The sequence below is a fragment of the Diabrotica undecimpunctata genome, chromosome 1, assembly GCF_040954645.1.
Source record: "Diabrotica undecimpunctata isolate CICGRU chromosome 1, icDiaUnde3, whole genome shotgun sequence".
In the NCBI taxonomy this organism is placed as follows: domain Eukaryota; kingdom Metazoa; phylum Arthropoda; class Insecta; order Coleoptera; family Chrysomelidae; genus Diabrotica; species Diabrotica undecimpunctata.
In genome coordinates this window covers 176,413,985-176,428,279 of record NC_092803.1, presented here as the reverse complement: position 1 = coordinate 176,428,279, position 14,295 = coordinate 176,413,985, and the positions used below count along the sequence as shown (strand labels likewise).

Sequence of the window (14,295 nt, the reverse complement as noted above, 5' to 3'; positions counted from 1 at the left end):
AGTAACTGATTTGAAACTGAAATGAAGTAAAAAAGTCGACAAGTATAATTTGATTCAAAATGGCAAACACTAATGAAATTCCTTGTTGGCAGGTCGGAATGTAATTTGGCGGATTAGTTAGTGTGGCAGTGGGACTTGGGACATTCTGATAGTGGATGTGCCAAAGAGTAGCGACAGTGAAACACAGACATGGTATTTTTGACGTCATGAGAACTTCGCCGAGTGGATATACACGATGGACGCGGCCAGTTCTGATGGTTCTACTCATTTTTTCATTTATTGGTAAGTTTTTACACCAAATTCAAATAATTTCATTTTTCACTATACGTTTTATAGCACAATTATACGTAATTTATATAAAAATTAACATCAGTTGAAATAATTCACGTATACATTTATATATTTTGCTTTTGATTTGCAATACATTCATACTCTGGTGAATTGACTTCAATGGATATCTTGTAATATTTCTTGTTTTATTTTGGCTAAGCTTAAGGTCACCCAAGATCCCTAATACCTAATGAGGATCACCTTAAAGAGTCTGGACGGTAAGGATAGTGAAAAATGCTCCTTAAAAAAAACGTGTTTTTTGACGATATATTTAGTTGTAATCATGGTAGAAGCTCGTCCTTTTTTTCAATTTGTAGGATATTTTGTTGTCTATTGGGATAACTCATGGTATAGCTGGTTCCTAAAACAGAGACGATTCTTCGTAAGATTTGATCATTTTGAGCAGCATATTTGATTGGTCTGACATTATATTATATTTGTTATGACAGACAAATAATAAAATAAACAAACAAACAACAAATAATTTGATTACATTATGTTAACTTATAAATTTTAATAATTATTAAGGTCCCGTTAAGGTAATAACCCCCCACATATTCTCGATTGGGTTTAAATCTGGACTGTAGCTGTGCCATGGGTTGTCTGTAAAGTTTCGATGTTGTTATTGTGGAGCCACTGGTTTGTTATATTTGCAGTGTAAACAGGACAATTATCTTGTTGGAGGATAAAATTATTTTCTCGATACAACTGTTCTACACTGGGAAACATGATGTTTTCTAGAATATTCAGATAAGTTTGCCCAACAAACCTGACATCAATACGCCATACCATTCACATTCCTCTAGATAAAATCCATCCCCATACGTTGGCGCTAAAATGACCAGCTGCTCGATATCTATCCACATATAGGGGATTAAATCTATTATTATCTGGCCTATACACCCCAATTTTGCCCTTTTAAAAGATTGAAAAATTTTCTGATCTGTAAATATTACCCTGTCCCAAAAATCTTCATTTTGTAGCTGATGGTTTAAAGCAAATATAAGTCTTGATTGTTTCTGTTATGGTGTAAGAGCTTGTTTTTTGCTGCAGTTCGGTACCTTAGATGCGATGCTTTAATTCTGCGCCAAGATGTTGTCTTTCTTCTCGGAAACTGTGACATAATGATGGCAGTTAAATTTTGCAATTTCTTGCTGAGAAACTTGAGAGAATGGTTTTAAATACCAGAAGCTGCGAACATAATACATGCGGCACAAAACAGAGAAACCTATCGTTTGATGGTCGCCAATCTTCGGTAGAAGACGGCACATAAAGAAGAAGATCTAAAAGATCCACTGTCTATTAAAGCAGTAGTATTAAACCTAGATACATAATTTCCCAACTTCACTTAGTATTTATATGTCTAGCATATAGAATTGTACTCCTACTTCTTCTCAACTTTGATTGTACCATCTGGTTGAGCTTACTCTGGACAGTCTCTAAGTTTATGTTCCATCTTTCTACATTTGAAGCACAAACCTCGTTCTGTACTGATGCGAAACCTCTTTGACAAGAATGCTAGCTGTACTTTTTGGAAATCGATTATGATTAATTTGGGGGACAGTCTCTTTAATCATGTTGGACATTCTACTAAATAGATCCTCAATGGTTCTAATTTCATGCAGCATCATTCTAGCTTGACTCTGGAGTGTTTGATTGTAAAAACCATCAATAGTATATTGTATCAATTCTCATTCAGTTACTCCTGCACTATTTTCTATAGTAACTTTCTCTTAGTAGTAGTTAGTGAACTTCCCGCCTGCTTTCCACCTTCTCTTTTCAAAAGTTCTGCGTAACGTCACAATGTCTGCCTGGTTAGATATCATCTTTCTCATTTCAATTTTATGTGTTTCCCAATCCATTATAATGTATTCAACTTTGGAATTAAACCAACTTTTTGCATGACCAGTTAATTTTCCGATTGCTATAATTTTCATAATATTATCAGGCAGGTTAAATACACTTTTTACTCTATTAAGTCTTTCCATCCAAAGCGTAATATCTAGGTTCTGGCCAAAAAACTCAGGTAACAGGCTAGCTATTTCCTTGCTGCTAAATGACCGCTCTTTTTCTCGTGGCTCTGTATTCGGTGTTGTCTTCGACTTCTCTTGATATATTAATAGAGCCCTTCATCATCACCATCAACTAGCCTCTAACGTCCACTGCTAAACATAGGCCTCTCGCATGCTTTTCCACTTAGTCCGATTTTGCGCCATCTGAATCCAGTTTGTAGTCACTCTTTTTATGTCATCTGTCCATCTCGTTGGGGGTCGACCTCTATTTCTGTTAGCTTGTATTCGGGGTCTCCATTCCAAAATTCTTTTTGTCTACCGGTCATCAACTGATCTTGTTACATGAACTGCCCAGTTCCACTTTAGTGTTGTTTCTTTCAATAACGTCTGCTACTCCTGATCTTTTGCGTATAGTAGCATTGGGTATTCTATCACGTAGAGAAATTCCTAACATCATTCTCCCCATTGTCCTTTCCGCAACTTGTAGTTTACTTTCTGTTGTCCTTGTGAGTGTTAGGGTTTCTGCGCCGTAGGTCATCACTGGCAAAATACACTGAGTATAGATAGACAAAATAGAGCCCTTAGTATTGATTAAATCATATATTCCATAATAATTTGTTCCTGTAATAGTATCGCAGCGGCGGCTTCGCCAGCCGGTATATTAGCATTTTCCTCTGCTTGCATATCGTTTTTTTCCGTATCCCACCTCTAATCTGTAATTTATTTTCTAAATAAAATAATGAGATGACCTAACTAAATACTGTATGTGTATATGTGAATGTGAATATATTTGTAAAGCCTGGAGCCACAAAATTCGTTATCCATATACTTTGATTGCTCAAAATTAGTTTTTCGTTGCTAGTTTCTTGGTTATTATTAAAATACTCTTATAATTAAAGAAAAATATTTGGAGATTGGCTACTTTGCAACTAACACGTGGATATTGGCTATTTTAAAATGAACAGACCAGGAGATTGATTATTTTGTAGTAAAAACACAAATGTTTAATAACAATAGGTACTTAATACATTAAAATAAATATTAATACCAAAACTATATACCCTTAAGATTTCTTCGTCGTTGTCATTATCGAGTGGTTTGCAATAAACGTCATCGTCTTCAGGGACGCTTGGACCATTTTAGTAATGGAGGACGTTTTTAAAATAAGCCAGTTTCGGATCATTTTGCCATTCTTTGCCGTAATCACTTTCCAGTAGCTTCCTTACGTCCTTCAATTTCTCTTTGCTAATGTTGGCCAAGTTTCCGACTCCTATTTCATTTGGATTGATGTTAATGATCGATCTTCCTTTCTTTTAAAATACTTCTAAACAAACCGATGCTTGAGTTGTAACTTTAGTCCCTTTTAACCAATACGACGTTATTTTGTTTTCTTGATCTTGCCAAATAAATCCTTGGTATTTTCGATATCTGAAAGTGCCAACTCTGCAGTGCTTTGAAGGTAGACAATGCTTCGGGTTTTCAATCGTAGAATTTAAATCCATATTGGGGCTCTGCAAAGTTGTACTTTCAGATATTATTTTAAAATAGTCCTCAGGTGTCGGAATGACTTGCATTTTTTTAAGTTTTTTCTCGATCGTCCCAAACACCCTGTCCGACGGCAAAAATGAATGCCCTCGAACCAAATACACTATTTCAATATATTATGTTTTTTGGAGCTTGTATCAGCCAGCGACTTGCTATGCTATTAGACTATCTTCTAATTTCGTTACAATTCTTGCTTTAAGTTCTTTGCTAGCACGTGGAGCCATTTTTTGGGGTTGAACAGAATAAATTATCTGATAAATTTAAAGATTTGACAGTGACAGTGACAGTATGTAAATAATAAGGATTTATCCTTCAAAATACACTGCTCAGTTTTCTACAAAATACGCTTTAAGATTCGTATCAGTTTTTTTTTAGAATTAGATTTATTTGTCAAAGATATTCAAGATTCAGCATGGGATTGCACTCTGATACTGAAAACAAAAGTTAAAGGGAATAACTACCCTAAAGAAATTCGTGAATTAATAAAAGAAAAAAGAAAACTAAGAAGAAAATGGCAGCAAACGAGAGCCCCTCGAGACAAAACTAACCTAAACAATGCCAGCCAGCAACTTAAAAGAGAAATCCAGAAAATTAAGAATGAATCTATTAAATTAACAGAGGGAGGAAGAGTTAACAAACGACAGCAGTACAGAATACTCGCTTTGGAAGGCTACAAAATAAATTAAAAGGCCAATATTACATTCTCCTCCAATAAAACTGGAAGACGGTAGTTGGGCCAGAAATAATCAGCAGAAGGCAGAGAGATTTGCCACTCACCACTTAGAGAACACATTTAAGTTGCAAGATGACCAAGACGATGACCAGGATTGGCCCGAACCAAAGCAAATAGATGAGAATATCAAGCCAACTTCCCCAAAAGAAGTAGCTGAGTTAATTAAAGAACAAATTGACCCAAATAAAGCACCAGGTTATGACCTCATTACCGGAAGACTGTTAAAAAAATCTACCAAGAAAAGCTATCGTAAAATTAACAAATGTAATAAATGCTGCCTTTAGACTACAATATGTTCCAGATTTATGGAAGATAGCTGAGGTGATCATGATACCAAAGCCTGGGAAACCCCCAATGAGGTGACATCATATAGACCAATATCACTCCTACCTTTGATGTCCAAGGTGTTTGAAAAACTCCTCCTGCGAAGAATCCTACCAATAATTGAAGAAAAGAAAATAATTCCAGATCATCAATTTGGATTTAGAAATAAGCATTCGACAATTGACCAGGTGCATAGAATAACTGCTATAATTGAAAGATCATTAGAGAAAAGAAAAGTCTGTTCTGCCTCCTACCTAGATGTGGCACAGGCGTTTGATAAAGTCTGGCATAAGGGTTTGATACATAAACTTAAATCATTCATGTCTAAACAATATTCAAATATATTACAATCATATCTAGCGAACATTCATTTTAGAGTTAAACAAGAAGATGCTTACACTGATCTCAAGGATATTGAAGCAGGTGTTCCACAAGGGAGTGTATTGGGTCCAGTCCCATACCTAATATACACGTGTGATATACCTGAACTAGAAGACGACACCATAGCTACCTTCGCAGATGACACTGCTGTCTTAGCGGTAAGTGACACCGTCGAAGAAGCTACAGAAAAACTACAAAATTCAATAAATAAAATCCATGAATGGACCAAAAAATGGAAAATTAAGCTAAATGAGAATAAATCAGTTCATATAAATTTTACCAATAAGAGAATTAATAATATTCCAATTAGAATAAATGATGTCCAAGTGCCTATTGCAACATCAGCAAAGTACTTGGGGATCACTCTTGATGCGAAACTTAGATGGAAAGCTCACGTGAAGAAGAAAAGAGAAGAAGTAGGCATCCGCTACAAGAAAATGTATTGGTTAATGGAAAGACATTCCTCTCTATCCATAAATAATAAACTCCTAATCTATAAACAAATACTGAGACCAGTATGGACCTATGGCTGCCAACTCTGGGGCTGTGCCAAGCCTAGTAACATCAAAGTAATCCAGATATTCCAGAATAAAGTGCTGAGGAACATCGTAGATGCGCCTTGGTACGTTAGGAACAACGACCTTCACCGGGACCTCAAGATGGAAGACGTCAATCAGATAATCAAGAAATTTGCAGGGAGCCATGAACAACGACTCCATCATCATGTAAACGTCGAGGCTATCCAGCTTCTCGACAATACGAACCTAGAGAAAAGGCTCAAAAGAACAAAACCTTTTGAACTGGTATAATGAGTAAGTGAAAAACAGAGTAAAGTGTTGTGCGAGTATGCATGTTAAATTTAATGTTAGTTATTAGAAATAATAGGAAAGATACTAGTGAGTAGACACCTAATTTTAAGATTTCATTAGTAATTTAAGTTAGAAACAAATTGATAATTGGTCTTACTGACCAGATTTTAATGTAAGTACACTTCTGTGTCTTTACTAAAAAAAAAGTTTTTTTAGGAACCAGGTGTACCATGAGGCTCAAGAATCCATGTGAATTCCACCCATGTGATTACGATATGTTCCACCAAAATAAGGCCACAAAAATTAAAATGGGAAACATTGCGTTAGCGACTGCATAAGATTTCAAACATTTACTTGACAGAAGATTAACAAATATATTAAAAAAGCAGATGGCAACGATTAAATAAGTACAATTATTATTAAACAAATTAGTTAAATTAGCTGCATACACCTAAAAGAGGTTGAAAATAAAACGTGATTTGGAGATTAGGTAATATCAAAAGAAATATAAGAAATTATCAAAAAGCCTGAATATTGGTTAAATAATAAATATAAACTCACCTCAATGATAATGTAACGATGTAAATGAATTTACGAACAGAAATTTCCTCCTTAAAGCACTAAAAAATACATAAAAAAATAATTTCCTTTCTATTACTTTGAAGTGAAAACTGTCATAACTTCTTCTTCTTCGTTTGTTTTTGGGTTTCGATTATATAATCATTTACCCAGTACATGTAATGTTATGCTCGTCTTGCTCTAGGCAATGCACAACCAGGGATAAATTTCTACTTCTATTTACTTTACTGCTAATTGGCAACTGGGTGATACTGAAAGATCAGCTTTTTCATTTGTTTATCTTCTTCATTTAAGGTTACTTTTTACTGCTAATTGACAACTGGGTGACAACTGTCATAACAGAATGGACTTGCCCACTGACAAATAAAGTTTGCAATGACTTGCGATATGGACATTTTATATATGTCTATGGCATAGAAAAGAATGGAGTATAGATTCAAAAAAAGTTTAAATCAAAATTAAAGAATTTATACAAAATATTTAGTAGACAGAAGGTTGAGCGCCCACTATTTTTAAATAAAAATTTTTAAAATTAAATAATTTTAAGAATAAAAATAGTGAAATAAACCAGAAAGTTCACTAATGTATCAAATCAAAAGAAATTGAAATAAACTAGTTATCTGAATAAAAATAACAAACGTGACATTTATAACGTTACAACAGCTACATCATACTTATGTATTAACACACAAAAAGTAAGTAAGACTTGCCAGTGCTTCAAAATAAAGAAATCGATTTTTCACAAATAGTTATTTAAATAAATATTGCATCTTCTGGTGTTTACATATCTTTATTAAGGTTTTGCTAAAAAACGCTGCCTGCTTTTTATAATAATACTGCAGTTAAATGAATCTTACATATTAAACTTGGCACATGGAACGTTCTTACATGTTAAAGTTGATAATGGATGAAATATTTCAGAGGGGAGACCAAGTCCAGGAAAAAATTTAAGTTACGAAAATAACTTAAGTCCTGGAAAAAATGATAAAATTAAGCCAGTCAATATCCGTTTCAGCAATCATTGAAAACGTGATTGTTCTTTAACATTACTAATAAATGCAGAGTGCATACAAATATGGAATTACAGACACATAAAAGCAAAAAATATTTTGTAGAACGTAAAATAATTATAAATTACTTATTCTGATACTGTTTCACTTAATTATAGTGGTAATATCTTTTTTACCAAACTTATTCTTGTAGATATTCTGCAGTTTAAAATTATAGCTACGCCTCAATGTTCCATTTTCAGAGACTACTCCGAATATCTTGCGTAGTACCTTTCTTTCAGAAATCGACAGAGATGATTCGTCTGTTTTGGTCAGGTTCCATGAATAGGATCCATACGTAACAACGGCAACTATCAGTGTTATTATTGGAGTTAACTGATGTCCCTAGACATATGATCTATCTGACCGCTTCGAAGTTTTGATCATTGACAATTAGATCTGCGTCAACATTTTCAGTTCTATTGTTTGTGTTAGTCGTCATGAATATAGTTTTATTTTGGTTTATATGTAATCCCATTCGCTCTGCTGCTACTACTTACTAGCTCTGTTAGAATTTGGACTGATCTAATAAATATAGTTTTTCTTCTATTTAAATTAGCGTCTTTTTACGACTTATTTAAGGTTATGTTAAAAAGCTAAGCCAGCGTTTCTCCCTTCCTTAACCCCTCATGTATTTTAAACACTGAAACTCTTACTGAATTTTTACTGCTAATAGCATTTTGGAAATCGTCACATTTTATAAAGCTTTTAATTTTTTTTGGGAATTCCTAACCCATTCATAGTCTTGTAAAGACTTGGTCTTATGACACTATCATATTATCATCATTATCCATTGTGAATTTTGGCCTGCTTACAAGGAAGTCGCCACTCCTGTCGATTCCTGGAAAATTCCCTCCACCTTCTGACCCTTAGAATTTGTAGGTCTTCTTCCACATCATCAATCTATCTCCTTCGTGTTCGTCCTCTACTTCTTGTGTTCTCTGGTTCTGAAAATGTTAATCTCTTCGTGTATTTGTGATTTGACATTCTAGCAATGTGTCCAGCCCATCTAAGTCTCTGCACTTTAACAAATTTCACAATATTTGGATCGGTGTATAACTGATATAGTTTAAAGTTACATCTTCGAAAGCCATAGCCCATTTTTATTTACGGCTCCAAAAATCTTTTAATAATTTTTCTCTCACAAATAGCAAGAAGCTTTTCATCATTTTGAGACAAGGTCCACGTTTCAGCCCCATATATCAAAACCAGTCTTATTAAGGTCTTGTAAACATATATTGAGCTTTACTACACGTTTCATATTTTTATTTTTTTAATGTTTCTGGAGACCGTGACCATTTCTGTATTCTATTGCTATGCATCTTTTTATTTCGTTACTTGTCATGTTTGTTGTATTTACTAGCGATCCAAGCTATTTGAATTCTTTGACTTGCTCAAAGGTATGGTTGTTAATTTGAATTCTCTGTTGGATATTTTAGAGGTTTTTAGAAACCAACATATATTTGGTTTTTTAAATAATGTAAAATGTTGCTTCATACTTCAGCCCACTATAACTATGTTGTCAGCGAATGCGAGAATTTGCGTCGATCTATTAAAAATATTTCCATTTATTCTAATATTTATTTGTATGATTGCCTTTTCCAATGCAATATTAAAGAGGAGAAACGCCAGCGCGTCCGCCTGTCTTAGACTCTTATTAAGTTATTGTTAGTTGGGTCAACTCAACTAACTTAGGTGAGATCTCAAAGTCTATTATTGCATTATATATTGCGGTTATTTTCAAACCGTCATAGGCTGCTTTGAAGTCGACGAACAGTTGGTGTGTATCTATGTTATATTCTAGTGACTTTTCTAGAATCTGCCTATGTGCTTGAATTTGATGTGTAGTTGACTTTCCAGCAGTTTGACCAGCAATATCGTTTGTAAAATGTTTAAGTCTTTCAAACAATACATTACATCTTACCACAGATATGTTATCTGGTATATGGTAAGATGTAAAGCAAAACTATCGCAACCTATCAAATATGAAACTGGCATTAGACAAGGAGATTCACTGAGCCCATTAATATTTAATTTGATAATAAATGAAATTATAAACAAAGTTAAAAAAGAAGAGGATATAGAATGGGAGAAAAGAAAATAAGGATAATATGCCATGCCGACGACGCCATAATAACAGCCGAAAATGAAGATGACCTACAAAGATTAATTAAAGAATTCGAAGATACGCGCTCATATACAACATGAAGATCTCAACAGAGAAAACTAAAGCGATAATGATATCAGCGGAACCGAGACGATGTAAACTAGTCGTAAATAACAAAATAATAGAACAAGTGATGGAAACTGAATACTTGGTAATAAAATTGTCAAGCTACGGAAAAGTGGAAGAAGAAGTACAAAAACAAGTGAACATGGCAAACAGAGCAGCAGGATGTCTCAACAACACAATCTGAAGAAACAAATACCTCAAAACAGAAACGAAAACCAGAATATATAAATCAACAATAAGACCGATAATTACGTACACAGCGGAAACAAGAGCAGAGACGGCGAAAACACAAAGACTACTGGAAACAACAGAAGTAAAAGTCTTACGAAAAATAACAAACCAAACTCTAAGAGACAGAGTAAGACACTTTGCCTATTTATAAAGTAGAAAGAAGAAGAAGAAGAAAAAGAAACAATACATTGCCGAAGATATACGCAGATGCTAATAGAGTAATGCCTGAATAGTTTTCACACTCCAGTTATTCACCCTTTTTATGGGACGGATATATTATTTAGCCACTCTTCTGGTACCAATTCATTTTACCATGTAAGTACTATTAGTTTATGGATTGCTGCAAAAAGTTGATCACCACCTTTTTTATACATTTCCGAACAGGCTTCATCGATTCCTGGGGCTTTATTGTCTTTGATTTTTAGGATAGCATTTGACACTTCTTCTTTTGTTGGGTCTTCACTGTGTAGTTGTAGATTCACCGTTAGCGTCTTTACAAATTTTTAATCGTGGTTTAAATTCTCGTCGGCTATTATTCAATGATTTATAGTATTTCCTCGTTTCATCATTTCGTATATCATTGAAAGTTTTCTGTTCGTATTTCCTCTTCTTACTTCGATGGATATGTTTTTTCTCTCTTCTAAAACGTCTATACTCTTCTTTTTTTCTCCGTGTACAACCTGCGTCGATGGTTTTTTGATACGCTGCATTCTTTCTGTTCGTGGTTATTTCGTACTAATGATCAAACAAATGATTTCTTTTTTCTGACTTCTTTGCAATGTTGGGATCTTTTAGTTTATTATTGTTGTTTTCCCGATCTCATTTTTTAACTTAAATATTCTCTCTTTAAATCGTGCTTTAACTAAATAGCTATTACTATCTATGTTTACTCCTATGTCGCTTTGAAATCAATAAAAGATAGTACATATCAATATTAAACTCTTTTATTATTAAAACATGTTAAAATTAGAGCTCTGGATTAAAAAGTCCAGAGAGAAATTGCCAACAAAGCCATGAGCTTCCACGGCCTGAGGATCCGATATACCTGAGATATTAAAAAATATGCTTTTGTAGAATAAAATTTTATATTTCTTAAATACACAGTTATAAATACCGAATAAAGGATAATCCTTGCCTTACTTGTTGTCAATTTTCTTTTTGAAGCTTATACAAGAATGTATTGCGACACAATTTGCTAGATTACAAGTTAAAGAAAAACAATACTTTGCAATTTAATGTGTTGCATAACTACAGTCTTTATTAGCAATAATACTTTTCAAATATTCCGTATACGTTACATTCAAAAGCCCCATTTTCGCCCAACCAAAGAAATGTGAAGTGGCAATTTGTGCCATTATTTTTCACGTCAACGCAGCTCATTCCCAACTCAATGCATTTCAAACATTGCCATCCATTTGTATCGTGTACCGAGTAGGATATTGTCTCTTTGAGTTAGCGTTAACTTCATCATCGTTGAACGCAGTGTGCCGTGACAGCGATCCGATTGGAATTACGTTAATCAAGAATGGCTTGAAAGTTGTAACTCAGCTAGATATAGAGCGAAAAATCCATTTTTTACACATCGGTATCGCTCAAAACGATCACTGCTATCTCATTTTTTATTTTCCTGCTCACTTTTACTAACATTTTTACTCAAATATAACAGTAATTTTCGAATTATTCATCTGAGATATGGACTGAACCCTTCACTGCATCAAAAACAACATACTGAAAATAAACATTTATTTTAAAAGCAGATACAGAGGAATTAGTTTGTGCATGACGTTGTTCACTAACAATGCAATATTAATCAGCGTAAGTAGACTAAACAATCATAGATGGTGTTGGTTACCAGTATTGTGCCTTTTTAGTTAGGTAGTGTATACGACTAGACACTGACACGCGTGTTAAATACGTAGCCCCTTAGCATTCTTAATCGGAGAGGAATGCTTATATCTCTGTTACAGAAGAATTTCCTCATCTTTATGAAAGTGGCCTTGGCAATTTCGATACGTTTTTTTATTTCATTGTTTTGGTCTCCAGTTTTGTTTATTGAAGTACACAAGTATTTGTAACTTGATACTTTTTCAATTTTATTGCCGTTTATACTAATATGTGTTGGTTGTGTCATGTTCTTACTGAAGACCATAGACTTAGTTTTTTTGATATTGTCAATTTACAACCTCTCCATTGATTACGATTCCTTCGTAATCGAGGCCTTCCTCCGCTTCGTTTATATTCCCACGGTATCCAACTTATAAGAAGTTTGTTCTATCGGTCTTCTTTTTGTCTTATATTGTGTCCGGCAAATCTCCATATCAATTCTGCAACTTCTTGTCTAACATCCCTTACTTTTGTTTTCTGTCTTATCCACTCGTTTCTCTTTTATCCATTAGTCTTTTGTGCAACATTTGTCTTTCCATTGCTCTTTGGGTTTTGATGATTTTGTTCATGTTTTGCCCATAGGTGAGAACAGGGAGTACGCATTGTTTGTATACTTTGGTCTTAAGATGCTGTGGATATCTTTTGTTTTTAAGAATGTAGCTTAGTTTGCCAAATGCCGCCCATGTAAGTCTAACTCGTCTTTTTATCTCTGCTGTTTGGTTTTCTTTGTTTTTTAGTTTTATAGTTTGACTCAGATATATATATATATATATATATATATATATATATATATATATATATATATATATATATATATATATATATATATATATAATCCTAAACTTGTTCTATTCCATCTTGTCCGATCCGTATTGTGATTGTCTTCATCTGTATTTATTATGATTTTGGTCTTGCTGTAATTTCAAATAATTCTTCTTTTTTATCGGTTGTCAAAGCGATGTCATCAGCGTACCTCAGATGGTTCAATCGTTGTCCACAAATTTTTATACCTTTTAGAAAGGAGTTTCCTGACCCGGGAAACTAGTATCTGCTTAGGGTCCCTTGTCCAGAGTCACGGATGAAGAATACAACGGTATCCACGTCGGAGAAGAACATCTTCGCTAAGGTGTGTATGGTGGCAGTGGCATCCCCGATTTTAAGGTTAGTATAAAATTAAATGTATCGTCTGATCGTCTCACCAGAGTGGACGGCTACAAACAGCGTCTGACCCAGAATGGGCGGCTGATAACTAACTCACTAACCCGTCTGGCAGGCTTGGTGTTTTAACTGCCATTACCCCCCCCCCACTTTTATCATGGCGAATAATGGTCCCCAGGTGGGTCAGAAAATTTCTGAATCCCACACCTCAAAGGTCTGCCTCACGGTATCTGATGGAGGCAATAATTCGCTTTTGATAGATAAAAACAAAAACTCACTAAGGCGAGCACATACGAGAACATAAATAAAAAAAAATCCGTCAACTTATCCCTCAATAGGGACATACAATATTAGATCAATGTCTACGGATGAAAAAGTACATGAACAGAAAGAAGAATTAACAAACATCAAACGGGATATCATAGGCCTATCAGAAACTCGACGAAAAGAAGAAAACCGAATACAGCTTAAATCCGGTAATCTACTGTATTATAAAGGAAATGAAAAGAATAGTAAATTTGGAGTAGGATTTATAATAAATAAAGCTATAAGTAAGCATGTTCAAATTATCAAAGGTATATAAGCCTCTGTCATACTTAAAATAAAAAGTACATCAATTAAAATTATCCAGGTATATGCCCCCAAGACTGCTTATGATGACGAAGATATCGAACTATTTTATGAAGATATATCAAAGGCTATGGAAGAACATAAAAATCGTTTTATACTAGTAATTGGAGATTTCAATGCCAAACTAGGTAGAAAACGAAATAAAGAAGAAACCAAAATAGGTGATTTCGGGTATGGTCAGAGAAATGATAGAGGTGCTACTTTGATGAAGTACCTAAAAGAAAAGTATTTATACGCAATGAACTCCTTTTACAAAAAGAAGTCCCAACGAAAATGAACATGGATCAGACCTAATGGATCCACAAAAAATGAGATCGACTACATAATGTCCACGGAACGATATATCATTAAAGATGTAACAGTTCTTAACAGATTCACAACAGGTAGCGATCACAGG

The 14,295-nt window shown here is 34.2% G+C and overlaps 1 long non-coding RNA gene across 1 annotated transcript; it reads right to left on the bottom strand.

The window, feature by feature from the left end:
* Positions 1–382: 382 nt before the first annotated feature.
* Positions 383–6,810, bottom strand: LOC140441410 (uncharacterized). The gene is made up of 2 exons (XR_011951000.1): positions 6,696–6,810; positions 383–691 (listed from the first exon to the last, which is right to left on the bottom strand). It is a non-coding gene; the product is annotated as an uncharacterized lncRNA (long non-coding RNA).
* Positions 6,811–14,295: the final 7,485 nt, after the last annotated feature.